Source organism: Lichenostomus cassidix, chromosome 18, assembly GCF_008360975.1.
Source record: "Lichenostomus cassidix isolate B80296 chromosome 18, HeHo_3.0, whole genome shotgun sequence".
Taxonomy (NCBI): domain Eukaryota; kingdom Metazoa; phylum Chordata; class Aves; order Passeriformes; family Meliphagidae; genus Lichenostomus; species Lichenostomus cassidix.
Genome location: NC_139498.1, coordinates 9,523,605 through 9,536,960, shown reverse-complemented (window position 1 = coordinate 9,536,960; position 13,356 = coordinate 9,523,605). Strand labels below are relative to the sequence as shown.

Here is a 13,356-nt window from a genome sequence, read left to right as displayed (position 1 = left end):
GCAAAGCTGAAGCAAGTGCTGGATTAAGGACCCACAAACTTAGAGGCTCGCCATTCCTGTGCAGACTCCTGAAAATCCAGCCTGTGCTGTCTCCTGTCTCCAGCAGCTCCTTGTCCTGCTACTGTCTTCACTGCTTCTCCCATTGTCCTTTCAGCACAGCTTCCTCTTCCATGGGAGAGGCAAGAGAGGGTGATCCTTTTCCTGTTTCCTTTCCCTACTCTTGTTTCTGATGCTGGCCCTCGCAAACCCTGAACACCGATCTCTGAGAAAGTCATCAGAAGTTGCACTGTGCTGCACTGGGGAGGACTGACAGTTCCTTGACAGAGATGATTTTAGTCAGAAAGAGCACGGTTACAACACACCAACAGTGTTCCTACATTGTGCCATCTCTCTCAGCCTAGATTTCCTCAGCTACTGCCACCACCTACTGCAGTTTCTCTTGAGTGGGCAAACAGCTGAGCCTGCCTGGGCATAGGTGCTGGAAGGACTCTCAGGGTTGTCCGTGAGCACTCAGCTCAGCACATGGCTCCAGCACACCTCTTCACCACATCAGCCCAAAGGTCAGCCTCGCCACCCCTTGCACAGCAGATTGCATGTGGCCTCTGAGGCAGGAAAAAAGAATGTATGTTGGTATGCCTCCATTCCTGTAACTCTCTATTGGCTTATGTACAGGCTAAAGACAATGTATTTTGAAGAAGAAAGGAGAAGGGGATGAGGGAAGAAGGGACCCTGACTGGAACAGCAGAGGCACAGTGTGCACATGCAGCTCTGTCAGCCATCGCAAGTGGATTGAGGCATTAAGCCTTGTCTCCAGGCTGGGTGAAAGACACAGGGACAGTGCCAAGGTATGTTAAAGAAAAGCCCGCAAATGTCTGCCTGAGCTGATGTTTTCCTTGAACCAATAGCTTTTGGCTTCCAAGTAACTTCTATCCCCTATTTTCAGCCTTGGAGGATTTTCCCAGAAACCTCAAAGGCCACAGGGCTCTGTGTATACACTGAGTCCAACAGCTTAGTGGTAACTGAAGGCTGTGAAGTTACTTTGGCAATCCTTTCAGGAATATTAGCTCATGAAATTGCACCCACTGTTGGAGCTCTGCCCCTGTTTGAAGCTCTCACTGTCAGTCCCCCCAGATCAATCCAGGTTGCAGAAATCCTTGACGTAGACCAGTGTGGTGTGAATGAGAAACACATTAGCAGCAACTGGGGAGTGAAGTGTGGTTGGCACTGAAAGGAAACAAGTAGACAAAGGCACAGGGGCCGGTGTAGGGACTGATGAGTAACACTTGTGTCAGTCCACAGCTTTCTACGACTGTCGACTGCAGAAGTGCTGGTATTCAGAAGCAGAGGTTTGTGCTCCCTGGAGCAATGAACCCAAAAGGATCACAATGTTTTCAAGGGAGAGCTTGCCTGTCGAGTTACTTGAGGTGATGGGAAGTGATAAGGATTGACAGATAAGGATTGGTCTAAGCTTGCAGAAGTCACTGCCAGAGGCTTGGCATCCATATAGATGCTCACACTTCTGGGAAGCTGAAACCGACCACTCCGTCATTTGTTTGTCACACCCACGACAGCAATATCCAAAAGGTTCTCACCTTACCTGGCTCCCAAGTGCAGCCTCACCAGCACACCAGCTTTTCCTGGGAAGTCCCACCTGATTCCAGTGTCACTAGTGAGCACTGACAAGCAGAACCTGCCAGTGTTGTCTGCAGAGAGCAAAGGGAGATGGTTCTTTAGGAGCAGACCTCAGCTTTCAGTTACAGACCTTAAGAAAACCACCTAGAGCCTTGCAAAGATGCCAGACCAGTCCTCCCTTCTCATGACACTGCATAACTTTTCCCAATGGCTCCTTAGCAGACTCCTAACCTTGCTCCTCCCTCCTCATCCCCTGCAGCCTTTTTCTTTGCCTCACAGTGGGCATTGGTCTGTCACTACAGCCAGGGCCTCTTGGCACTCACATCTGCCAGCCTAAGCCAACCTAGGAGCTGACTGCTCCTCTTCAGAGCAGTCTCACCTGCAGGCATCTCCAAAGCTTCAGGTGGGTCTGGGTAGAGTCCAGATGGCACAAAAAATCTGTGAGTATCCCTGTAATGACTGTAATGACTGTTACAAGCATTAACCTCAGAGACTGAGGGACAGCTGCAGACCCTCACGCACGACCTGCCCTGAGCACAGTTGGGCACTGCTGATGGCACTGAGGGCTGGCCCTGCACCCCAGCAAACTCATGCCTCCTTCTGCCCTCACCTCCCATGCTCAAAGGCCACAGCAAATTTCCCCTCAGCCTTCACAAGAGCCATTGCTAGAGGAGGGCACAAGGCGGCAGAGAGCCCTGGAGGAGGCCCATGCCAAGAGGATCAGCCCATCGTGTGTCGCCTTTCATCCTCAATGTCAAAAGCCCAGAATAGCCTCGCTCTCCCAAGACTTCTGTGCGGGGTCGTGCCTGTTTGTGGGGATGATTCGCTTCCACTAATAGCGCCTGAAGACATTCCTGGGCGGGTAGGCTGCCTTCTATGTCGCAGTGCAACGTGCTGCTGTGGAGGAGCTGGACACGTGTGCTGTGTCCCAAGACAGCAGCTGCTATTCTTACCCCACAGAGACCTGCTGCAGCACAGCTCCATTCCCAGCTGAAAGGTTAAACATCAGAATGGGGCCCGAGCGTGCTCCCCCTGCTCAGAGCCTGAATGCAGAGCGTTCCCCTCTGGAGCCAACGCAGTGGCCCTGTGCAGCCCAGCACCGGGGCTGTGGCCATTCCCTCCTGGGATGTGCTGTCCCACGGGCAACACGGCAGCTGCCCAGGTACTTCCAGCAGGCAGTCAGAGCTCCTTGGGGTGGATGGGGCATCCTCTCTCTTGTAAAACAACAAATGGAAAAGACAGGCTGGGTTGCAGCTCTGAAAGTGCAGCATTTTACAGCTGCCATCCTGCAGTCCCTGTGTGGGTGAGGATGAAGGCAGAGGCAGGGCCTGCTCTGAGGCCTAGCAGTGCTGCAGGGCCATCCGTGTCCCTTTGCTCAAGCTGTGCTTTCACAGCACTCGCTGAGGGAAGGCTGCAGGGCCGAACACCAGAGGTCCCTCAAGGGCTCTGGGAGTATCAGGGCTGCAGGAGAAGCCCTGGCCAGGCTGGTGACTCTGACATGATGGTTATGGAGACCAGCCCTGCCTGTACCTTGACTCCCCACACCCTCTGGAGAGCCCAGGAAAGCTGCGTGCCAGCCAGGTACAGTCAGTGCAGGGATCAGGCAGAGGACACCAGGCCCAGAGACATCAGCTGCGATGGCGGCTGTGCCTTTCCCCTCAGGCCTTGGCTGCTGCTCTGATGGCACAAGTGCCATCAGCTTTCTCCTTAGCTTGGGCCTTGCCACCTGGCACTGAAGGACAGACAAGTTCCTTTAGGGATCCTTGGCAGGAAGCTGACAGCATTATTCCCGGTGGGGGCAGCAGGGGGTCCCAGGGCCCCATCAGGCTCCTGTCACTCACAGGGAGCTCCCAGGCAGCAGCCGGCCAGGCCGTCTGCTCCAGGCACCCAGGGCCAGGGGATGGCAGCCTGGAGCCATCGAGGGGACCCTCCTCTGGGCCCTGCTCCAGTGCACACAGCAATGAGGCCTCACTGAAACCTGGCTGCTTTAAACCTGCTGAAACTGCCTGGCCCACCTGTTAGGAGCAAATCACAGCAGAGGCATTAAAATCCAGCCACTTTCATGTGTTCCTCACTGGGACACAACAAACACAAATGGGTCATCAATGTTTGCATCAATGCTGGAAGAAAAGGCCCTGAGCTGACAAGTAGCCACTGCTGTTGTGTTTCTGGGAAAAGGCACATCCAAGCAGTTTGGCAGGGTGGAATGGGATCAAACTTAAAAGCAGATCTGGAAAACTGGTGAAAATATCGGTAAATTTCAGCAGGAAATTTAAGGGAAATAATTAAAGTACTTTTGGAGGATGAAACCAGGCATGATAAACCAGGTTTATCAGCATGTCTTTTGTCACCTGAGCCAGGGTGGGAATTGGGGGAACGAATTATTCCAGCAACTGGGAGAACAAATTTTTACACACTTAACAGTGTCAAAGACTTCTGAAAATTATTTAATTATGCAATAATTATATTTATTGAATCTAATTATTGTCAGTATTAGTACAAGTACTCTTTCTATGGTGCAGGATATGAATATTTGCCTCCCTTAACAATGAGTTATCTTAGTGCTAACCTACGGTAATTAGAAGAGAGCACATTTTGTAGCCCTCTTCTGAAAAAAAGGAAAATATTCCTGTAAAGTAAGGAGGAGAGGAACCAGAATGACAAATATGAAGAATACGACTTAGAAGGTATGGATAGAAATTAATTTTGTAAGTCAAGAGATAAGCAAAGTAAAGTCTGGGCGTGGAAGTACGGAAAAATATTGTCAAATGGAAATAAATTTCATTAAGATACATAGAGGGTTCCGTCACCAGAAGCATAACTGTTCAATTTGATGTTAAAAGGGCTTGGAGTTAATATTAAGGAAATATTTGAGTGAGAAAAAGTATATGGTAAAGCTGAGCATCTATAATGTTGCAGCATCTACTTTAACCAATGCTTCTAATGATCTGTTTTAGATGAGTATATCTCAAGGACTGTCTAGATATGGATGATATCATTTGTACTTTTATAGAGAAAATACCAAGTACATCAATAACTTTCTTGCAACTGGAACTGTGATGAACATCATGTCTATTTTTATATTTTCATTTCATAGTCAGTTACTAATCCTGCTATAAAGTCTGAAAGGGTGTTTATGCCCCGATTTGCTTTATAATATCCAGGAAAATTGAGTAGACATGTTAATAGAATCACAGAATCATGGAATTCCAGAATGGTTGGGATTGGAAGGCACCCTAAAGCTCATTCCAAACCCCTGCCATAGGCAGGGACACCTTCCACTATCCCAGGCTTCTCCAAGCCCTGTCCAGTCTGGCCTTGGACACTTCCAGGGATCCAGGGGTAGCCACAGTTTCTCTGGGCACCCTGTGCCAGGGCCTCCCCACCCTCACAGGGACGGATTTCTCCCCAATCTAAACATATTCTCTTTAAGTTCATGTTGCACATGAATTCAGAGTTTCAACAAAGATAGGACTGAAGGTAACATATGTAAACGGGGGCACTAATGGGTGAAACCAAGCTTAGCAAATGTATGAGGCAGACAGGAGTGCAGCCAAGACACAGCTCTGCTCTGAGAACTTACACTCTGTGAGATACTTGTGACCTCACTTCCCAGGGACCAAAGGCACTTTGAGGGACTTGAGGGTCTGATTTGAGAGGCAGGCAACACCTGTGTTGCCCAGCAAAGCAGTGATGAATTAAAGTTGGCACTCCATCTTGAGCTGCAGCAAATTTAAGATACATTTTCCCAGGGCATGGTCCTGATGGAGATGTAAAAAAAAAATGTCTCCTCCTCCTTTGAACTCGGCATTCACTTCTCCTCTGGGATAAACTCAGATATTTCCAAGTACTTTTTGACACATAACAAGGGTAAAAGGTCTGTCTCAGGTAGACTTTAGTGGGGTGAGTAGGGAATCTCCTCAGGACAGGAGATACAAGCACTGTTAGAACTGCCAGCTGCTAATCTCTCACATGGGCCACCACTCCTTGGGACCTTGGCTGTGAGCTGTCTGGTGACACATCATCGTCATTAGCTTCTGTTCTATTCATTAGCTGTTCTGTTTTACCCAACTGATCTGCCCTTCAAGAGGAGCAGAGACTTGTATTCTTCCCTTAGCATCTGAGCTGCATGCAGAGAGCAATTAAAGAAATGTTTAGCCTGACCATCAAGGAAATCTATCTGCTAATGTTACATGGGAATCTGTGGTGGAGTCTCTGAAATGATGGGACCTTAGCGTTTGGAAAGAAAATTCCCTTGAAAATTATTATACTGTAGTATAAATATATTCTGCAGATAAACCATAGCACCATCTGTCTTGGCACCTGGCAGATGCTCTCTGCAGTTTAATCACTATTGATACTTCCTCAATTATGTGGTTTTATATGCAAATTGGGCTGAGGTGCAAAACCTGTATATATTTGTAACAGTCAAAGATAATAACAAAGGGAATTGTATTGCATATGTGGATATTTGCTTTCTACAGGTTAGCCTTTCTCAGTAGAAGATCACAGTAACATGCCCTATGTTCAGAGAACACTTTATGAGTTCAATTAGTGCCTTGGACAAATCCATCAGCTAAAATTCCACCATGTTAAGTATATCTGTTAAGTACAGATACATTGCATTCTGCTCAGGGACTCCATACATACAGTTATTGGAGTTAGGAGAGTTCTGTAGAAGTGCCATTCTATGTTTGTGCTCCTTCCTGGGCATCACTTTCAAAGACAAGTTGGGCTACATGAACCTTTGATCTCACAAGTAAAGCTTATTTTAGGTTACGATAGAGTTTCCTGCAGGAGTTGATACCATCCTCCTTCATGATTTCCTTTTCCTTCCCCTTCCTTCCTGCTCTTGTGGTTACTTGCTGCTTCAATTACCTTTTCCTACCCAGCTATCTGCCAGCCTGCCAATCCCACTCACCTGCTCTGTAACAAGAGCTCCTCAGCTGCTTTGGCAGGGGACAGAAAGGGCACCCCAAGCGTCACCTCCTTGGATGGGATCTACTGCCCAGACCTCTTCTGCTGATGCTTCTGTGGAGAAAGGAGGAGTGTGAATCTGGATACATGTGTGGTGCACATAAAATGCTGCCCATCCTCTAATCCCAGATTATGGGCTTTATTTGCTTCTCATGTTCAGTTATTCAGTTTATTTGCCTCTCATGTTCAGCTTAAACTCATTTTCAGGACTTCCAAGAGTTCCACTCTGTGGGAAGCTACTTAGAATCAAATTTATCATTAAAATTCCCCCTAGGACAGGCACATTTACTTTCTTTGACATGTAGCAGAGGTAAACAAAGCTGCATTAAGATCTGCAGAAATTAATTTCTGAATAGAATAGAAGGAACAGCAAGGTCATCACAGCCCCTTCATGGCTGGGCTGTGACATTCAGCTTATCTTCCCAGGTGCTCACACTTGGACACAGAAATTTTTGGTCACATTTGCCATGGTAAAGAATGGGTGGCCCACACTACTTTTCAACATGCAGCTTTTAAGTTTTACTAGTTATGGTCCTCAGTAGTTCTTCCTGGGAAATTATTTATTGCTTCCAGCAATTGTTTCATCCTATTCCTTCAGCCATATTTATCAGAAATGTTAGTTTAATGGCAAATTTCCTAACCAGATGTCAAATCAAAATTATGGACTGAGCATGTTCTGCACATAACACTGAAAGCATGAACCTTACTGGAATGACACTGAATTGATAAACAACCTTTTAATATGGAAAATGTGCTCTTACCCTCTCCAAGGCTCAGTGTCCAGTCATATCTGAGCAGAAGTATGGGGATGAGCAGTGCTGCTACAGGGCAGTGTTCTGACATTTCTGCTTGCCCTCTGGTAACATTCCTGGCAGCTCTCATTTTACACAGAGGGCAGCGGAAAAGCTGCTGCAGCAGGGGCTGAGCATTCCCTGCCAGACTGGCCATCATGGGCTGCAGAGCAAACTGACCAGTCTAGGCAGGCCCCACCATAATGACAGCATGGCCAACAGCAGCAGTTGCAAATTGAGAACCCTGTGAGGGTTTGAGATCTCTTCTTTTTGACAGTGGGGGGAAATAATGAGCAAGTAATTCAGACTTCTTCCCACACAATTGCTCTTTCTAAAAGAGTTATAACTCTAATCTACATGATTTTTTTTATCTGCCACTGTCACTATCTCAGACTTTGCTGTTTAGGGTGACGGTGATGTGTTTTTTACCTAAAAACTGCTATATGTTAATACCCCAATTCTAGAATTCAAATGTTGCCATTTATTTTGGAGGGAGAGTATTCCACTATGTATGAATTACAAAGTCTGTCAAGAAAAAACATTAGACCAGAAAGTGATCTTCCAGTAGCTTGGTCTTGCGTTGCCATAAATGTTTTTAAGGCAGAATCAAGGCACTGAACAAAATACCTTTTTTTCCTTTTCCTAGAATATAAGGACACTGATACTAAATACTAATTTCCCAATAGAAGCAAATTTAAGCAATCTGTACTGAAACAATATCTTTTTTTGAAAAGATTCCTGCAAATCCTAACCGATAACTAAGGGAAGGATTTGTCAATTATTGTCATTCATTATTCTGGACATAATGCCAAACAGTTTAGCAGAAACTTCAAGAAGAGGGAATTAGAAGAAAGAGAAAGAGAGAAAGACAGAAAAAATGTAGAAAAAACCAAATATAGCTACCACTCCAAGGCAAGGATCTGCCTTGTTGGGAATGACAGGAAAGATGTGCTCATGCCTTTACAAACAATTCGATGGGTGAGGGTATGGGTGTTCACATCTTTGAAATGGGTCTTCATATATCTACCAACTTCAGCTCACAGGTTTGTTATAGAACCCAGACAGTTTGACTCCTGAAACAGACAAACTGATCCACACAAGCATGAGTTTCTGAACTTTGGGGGGAAATGACAGGTTCAAGGGGGGATATGTGGTAAGTGATTCAGGAAGGCTGTACCTTACTAGTACCTCAGCCAATGGGGAAAGGAAGAGGGCAACATGGGGCCAGGAATTTAAAAGGAGGCTGTGTCCTCCATCCTCCAAAACCTCAAGAGAGAAACCCCACAGGGATGAGCCCCAGTGAACTCCCTTTATTTGAACAAAGTTGCAGGACTCCTCTGTCTCCTTTATGGACACTGGCTTTTCATAGAATGATTTTTCTGCACAGGAGTACCCTTAAAGAGCTGGCCAAAAGGAGAGATACCTTGCTAAGAAATGAGATAAGGAGGTGATTGGTTCCTTGTATGAGCTAGCTCAGACCTTGCAAACAAGCCCACAGGCTGAGCTCATAGTTCAGCAAGGGTGGAAGACGGGTTGAATGTGGAAAAGAGACTGAGAAAAAACCCACAGAACCAGCTGACCAAGTCTCTGGAAAGAGAAAAAGACTTACAATTGCAAATTGCCTGTCTGAAAGCGGAGGTGAAGAGCAAGCCGTAGCTCTCCAGCCTCCAGGAGGAGGCGGACTTCCCTAAATATTATGTCACTTCCCTCCACTCCCTGAAGGAGGACTCAGCAAAGCCAACCACCTCCCTTTCCGCCGCACCTCAAGCTCTGCCCACTTGTAAAGAGAATTCTCTTATTAGGAAGCAGAGTCCGTGGTAATTATATTTCACTCTGCAACAGAATTGGTTAAGTTACGAGAGAAAATTTGCAGTCATCCCAAAGAAAATGGAATGGAGAATATTTAAAGAATTTCGCTAATGACGGAACGAAATAAAGCTTTTCAAGGAGGAAGCACATGGCAAAGAGCCCTGGTCTCTGGCCCAGGGAGCAACTTGTTGTGAGAAGTTTGTACTCGTTGGAGGGGGGAACCCATCTCTATCCCCATTCCAAAATATGCTAAAATTACCAGGAAGTGTGGCATACAGTGGTCTTCCAACCAATGCACAAGAAACAGCTTCCTCCCATGTTTTTGTTACTTATTGCAAAGTTTAAGCATCAAGACCAAGAAAACAAACCCTTGGTGCTGCCGCAAAAAAGTGAGTTGGGGGAAGGGTGGTGAATTCAAATATCTCAAAAAGCTCCCTGGAAAAGCATGGAAATGCGGTTTCCCTGCATTTGCAGTGTATTTGCAAACTGCTCCTACACTGCCCCCATCTGGCGGCAGTGGGTACTGAGCCATGCGTGCCACTAGGGGCTGCAGATGGAACTGCTGCCGCTGGAGAATTAGTAACCTCTTGGGAGAAAATACTTTTATCATTGAGCAAGTTTGATTGTTTTAGTCTCACTAATAATCCTGAATGAGGATATCCTCACTAGCCAGGAGACTGGATGTATATCCAGACAGGGAAAAAAGAGCTGCTTAAACAAAAGTGGAAAGGACATTTGACTACCCAGATGTCTGTGAGTGCTATGGCCAGAGACTCCTAAATTACATTAATAAAGTCAGTCTTGGACACAGAGGAACTGTGTACAAGCAATGTTTCCAGGTTTGCAGTAAGAATGTTTATTCCTGGATTAGTCAACTACAAGGTCCTATCAGGACCTTGTACCTAACGATTGTAGTAGCAAGTATGGTTTCAAGTGCCAGAGGGGTAAGTGAACAAGGAAGAAAGGAAAGCAGTGTCATTTTCCCTAAGGACCACTCTAAGATCACATACATTGAACAAATACTACTTGGCCATTGGAAGAGAAATTCGTACCTACGTAATTGTAACCAAGGAATGATGATAGGAGATTATGTCAAGTGTCATTCTTATTAGGATGTAACAGAATGTGTAGATCTGACAAAAACCATTCTATCTAAAACTATAAAGGTCTCAAAAGGATGGCTGTCTACTACATCTTAAGTCTGTATACATGGAGCTAAGAATCCTGATCAGGATTCGATAATTTAAATAGGTTTACCAAGTAAATTTTATTAGTGATTATCGCGTTTTTGATGTCTTCTGAGTTTCTTTTCACAGACTGTTGTTGTTAATTTGATTAGTAGATCAATGAAACTTTCTACAGCAGACAACACAAAAGACTACCAGGTTGATGGTTTCGCCTTTTGAAGCAGATTCAAATGGGACTGAGTTTTCTTTTTGTAGAGGTCTTTCATAAGAAGGTGAAGCAGTAACAAGACTATGTTGTTCTTTGCTACATCAGTTGTTTACATGCTTTTATCTTGATAAGTTTTAAGGTATTTATGTTTCTTTATGTTTTATTTAACTTCATTGCAAGCAATATTTTTAAACTTTGTATTTTCCCTCTGGTTGCCACAGTGGGTGAAAAAGATTAATCCCTCAATTTAGTTTCAGGAGCTCACATAGGATTTCTTAGGAATATGGAAACAAACTTGTGCACCTCTCCTTATCTCTTCATAGCAAAGCATAAAATTACCATACCAAGGGAAGAGCATGCAGTAACAGTAAGTAATGTGTAAAGCACAGTTGTGCAGGTATGAACTTGTGATAAATATGATCCCAGATGGCCCCTCAGGCTTCAGCAAACACATGATGACTGGATGAAGGATCCAGTGGAAAGCTGGGAGATAAGCAACAGAATTAGCACTCTAGACTTTGTAAGATTGGAATTCATTGCATTCAAGGAGCTGCTAGTTAGCATACACTTTGCAGCAGCTGTGAAAGCATGATTACTTTTCCTGGTAAATACATGTTAGATGCTGCAGTTATCTTACTGTCCTTCACATCATTACCAGTAAATACCAAGAGGACATACTCAGTTGTATTTCAAATAACTGAATTGCAACTGAGTAGCTTTCAGCTTCACTGGTAATTCTTCCCACCCTTTAAAAAGACAGGCATAACAATAGCCTTTTCCCACTCATATGGGACCATCCCCGTATGTAATTTTCCCCCAGCCATAAACATAAGCCTTGCAATTACATGGGTGAATTCCTTCAGCATGATCAGCCTGTTTGGTTTCTATGATGAAGTAACTGCTACCTTTTAATCAGTTCTTTTCTGATAATTAGCAGGATTTTGCCCTGGACATCTACTATGGTATCATTAAGTGGTCTTCAGTCTACTTAAACTGAACTGCAGCCCTTTGCTGCCATATTTCCATGTGCTTTATAAACACAATCAAATTGAATTTTGGGGGCTACTCTTAATAGGATGCTACATTGTATGTATTGTCATAGTCAGTTCTTAAACGGCTTTATTTTCAGCTATGTCCACAGCTGTATTTGCACTAGGAAAGTCTACACTGCTTTTCTTTCACACCCTAATTAGAGATTTCTACAAGAACTCACGGGCAGTGAGTGCTAGAACCCAAAATAACATTTGCCCATTCTATGTGGAGTAGTTGTAGTCTCCTATGGGTGTTACATGAGTTGCTTGAGCAATCTAGTCGGCCCCTCTTATTTGCAGTTGGTATTTCTGTCCTGAAAGGACAGCTGCTGAGAAATGAGGAGAGACTTGTTGAAGGGCCTGAAGCAGGAAACTTGAGGAACCTGAATTCCCTTAGCAGCATGGCTATGGAGAAATTTTAACATAGGACTTCAGTGCTGGACATGGCAAGAGCTAGAAGGAATTCAGCTTCACAGTTTTCACCTCTCCTGAGTGCAGCCTCTTTGGTATAAGTACTGTTAAACTAAAAAAGGAAGACAAGGCTATGGTCAGTATATGTTCCTCATAACTGAATGACTCATCTCTCTCAAAGGATTTGTGAGTAGCAGCTGAACATACAGAGAAATTTGGCAGGAGGTCCCTGTTCCTATATGAAGAAGTATTTTGTGGAGGTTGCATTATTAATCAGATGTTAAACGATCTCCACATTACTGTATTGCACTAGATAAGAACTCAAAATTTCCACACCAGTCCTCTGGTAATGGGCAGCTCTTCTTCCTAATCCACATGAAAAGATCAGCCTTCTGAGATATTCCACTGGCCCATAACTCATGTAGTGATCCCAGGGGTGACCTCTGGGTTTGGCTTCCAATCTGGGGCCCAAAATATGCCAGAGCACTCTTGGGAGGGTCTCCTACACCAATGGAAATCATCTGAGGCTGCATATTGCACTGGATCACAGGCATTGGTTTTCTAACCTCTTCACTGTGATATTCACAGAAATATTTTAATGACTGAAATGCAAGTGACTGGGAGAAAAATGCCTTTAAATCTAGAGGATCTGAAGAAGTCTAAATCATTAGTGTAGATCAAGTGTGGATGTGACACTTGGGGACAAGGTTTAGGGGTGAACTTGGCAGTCCTGGGATAACTTTGGACTGGTCTTTTCCAGCCTAAATAATTGTGTGTTTCTATGATATTGTGATTACACCCTTTCCTAAAACTGGACCAGTTAGTTTGCATATATGCAAAGAAATGATATGATAATATATGCATAAAGACATATATTATCTCTGCATGCACAAGCATATGTTTCATTTTGATGTGGTAGTGCATCTCTCCCTTCCTCCTCAGGTCTGCTCTACAATCTCAGGAATTCCCATAAAGCCTTGATGTTTGTGTAATGAGTGTCCCTTGACATTTGTGTAATGGGTGTGCCTTGACTCTACCAAGAGCCCTTGCATGGCTGAGCTGGGAGCAGCAGTGTCTGTACCTGGAGCTCCTGTTGCCTGGCCAAGGTGAAGGATGAGAGGGGGAATAATCAGTCACTTGCAGAAAGCCTTGGAACTTTCCCTACCTAAATCATAGTCAAGTAGAATGGTACCATTGTTGCCGGAGTTTTGGAAACACTAGTAATTACTGAATAATTTCCAAACCAGTGTTTGGAAACACTAGTAATTACTTTCCATACTGTGGCCAGGATGGAAATTTATGGATGACTG

The 13,356-nt window shown here is 44.8% G+C and overlaps 1 long non-coding RNA gene across 2 annotated transcripts; it reads right to left on the bottom strand.

Annotated features, from left to right (window-relative positions):
- Positions 1–43: 43 nt before the first annotated feature.
- On the bottom strand, positions 44–7,478 carry LOC146429682 (uncharacterized). Of its 2 annotated transcripts, none has more exons than XR_014855645.1 (4): positions 7,371–7,478; positions 6,554–6,663; positions 1,598–1,703; positions 44–165 (listed from the first exon to the last, which is right to left on the bottom strand). It is a non-coding gene; the product is annotated as an uncharacterized LOC146429682 (long non-coding RNA). The 2 variants fall into 2 exon arrangements; XR_014855644.1 differs by having other exon boundaries at positions 49–165; positions 1,593–1,703.
- Between the last annotated feature and the right edge of the window lie 5,878 nt (positions 7,479–13,356).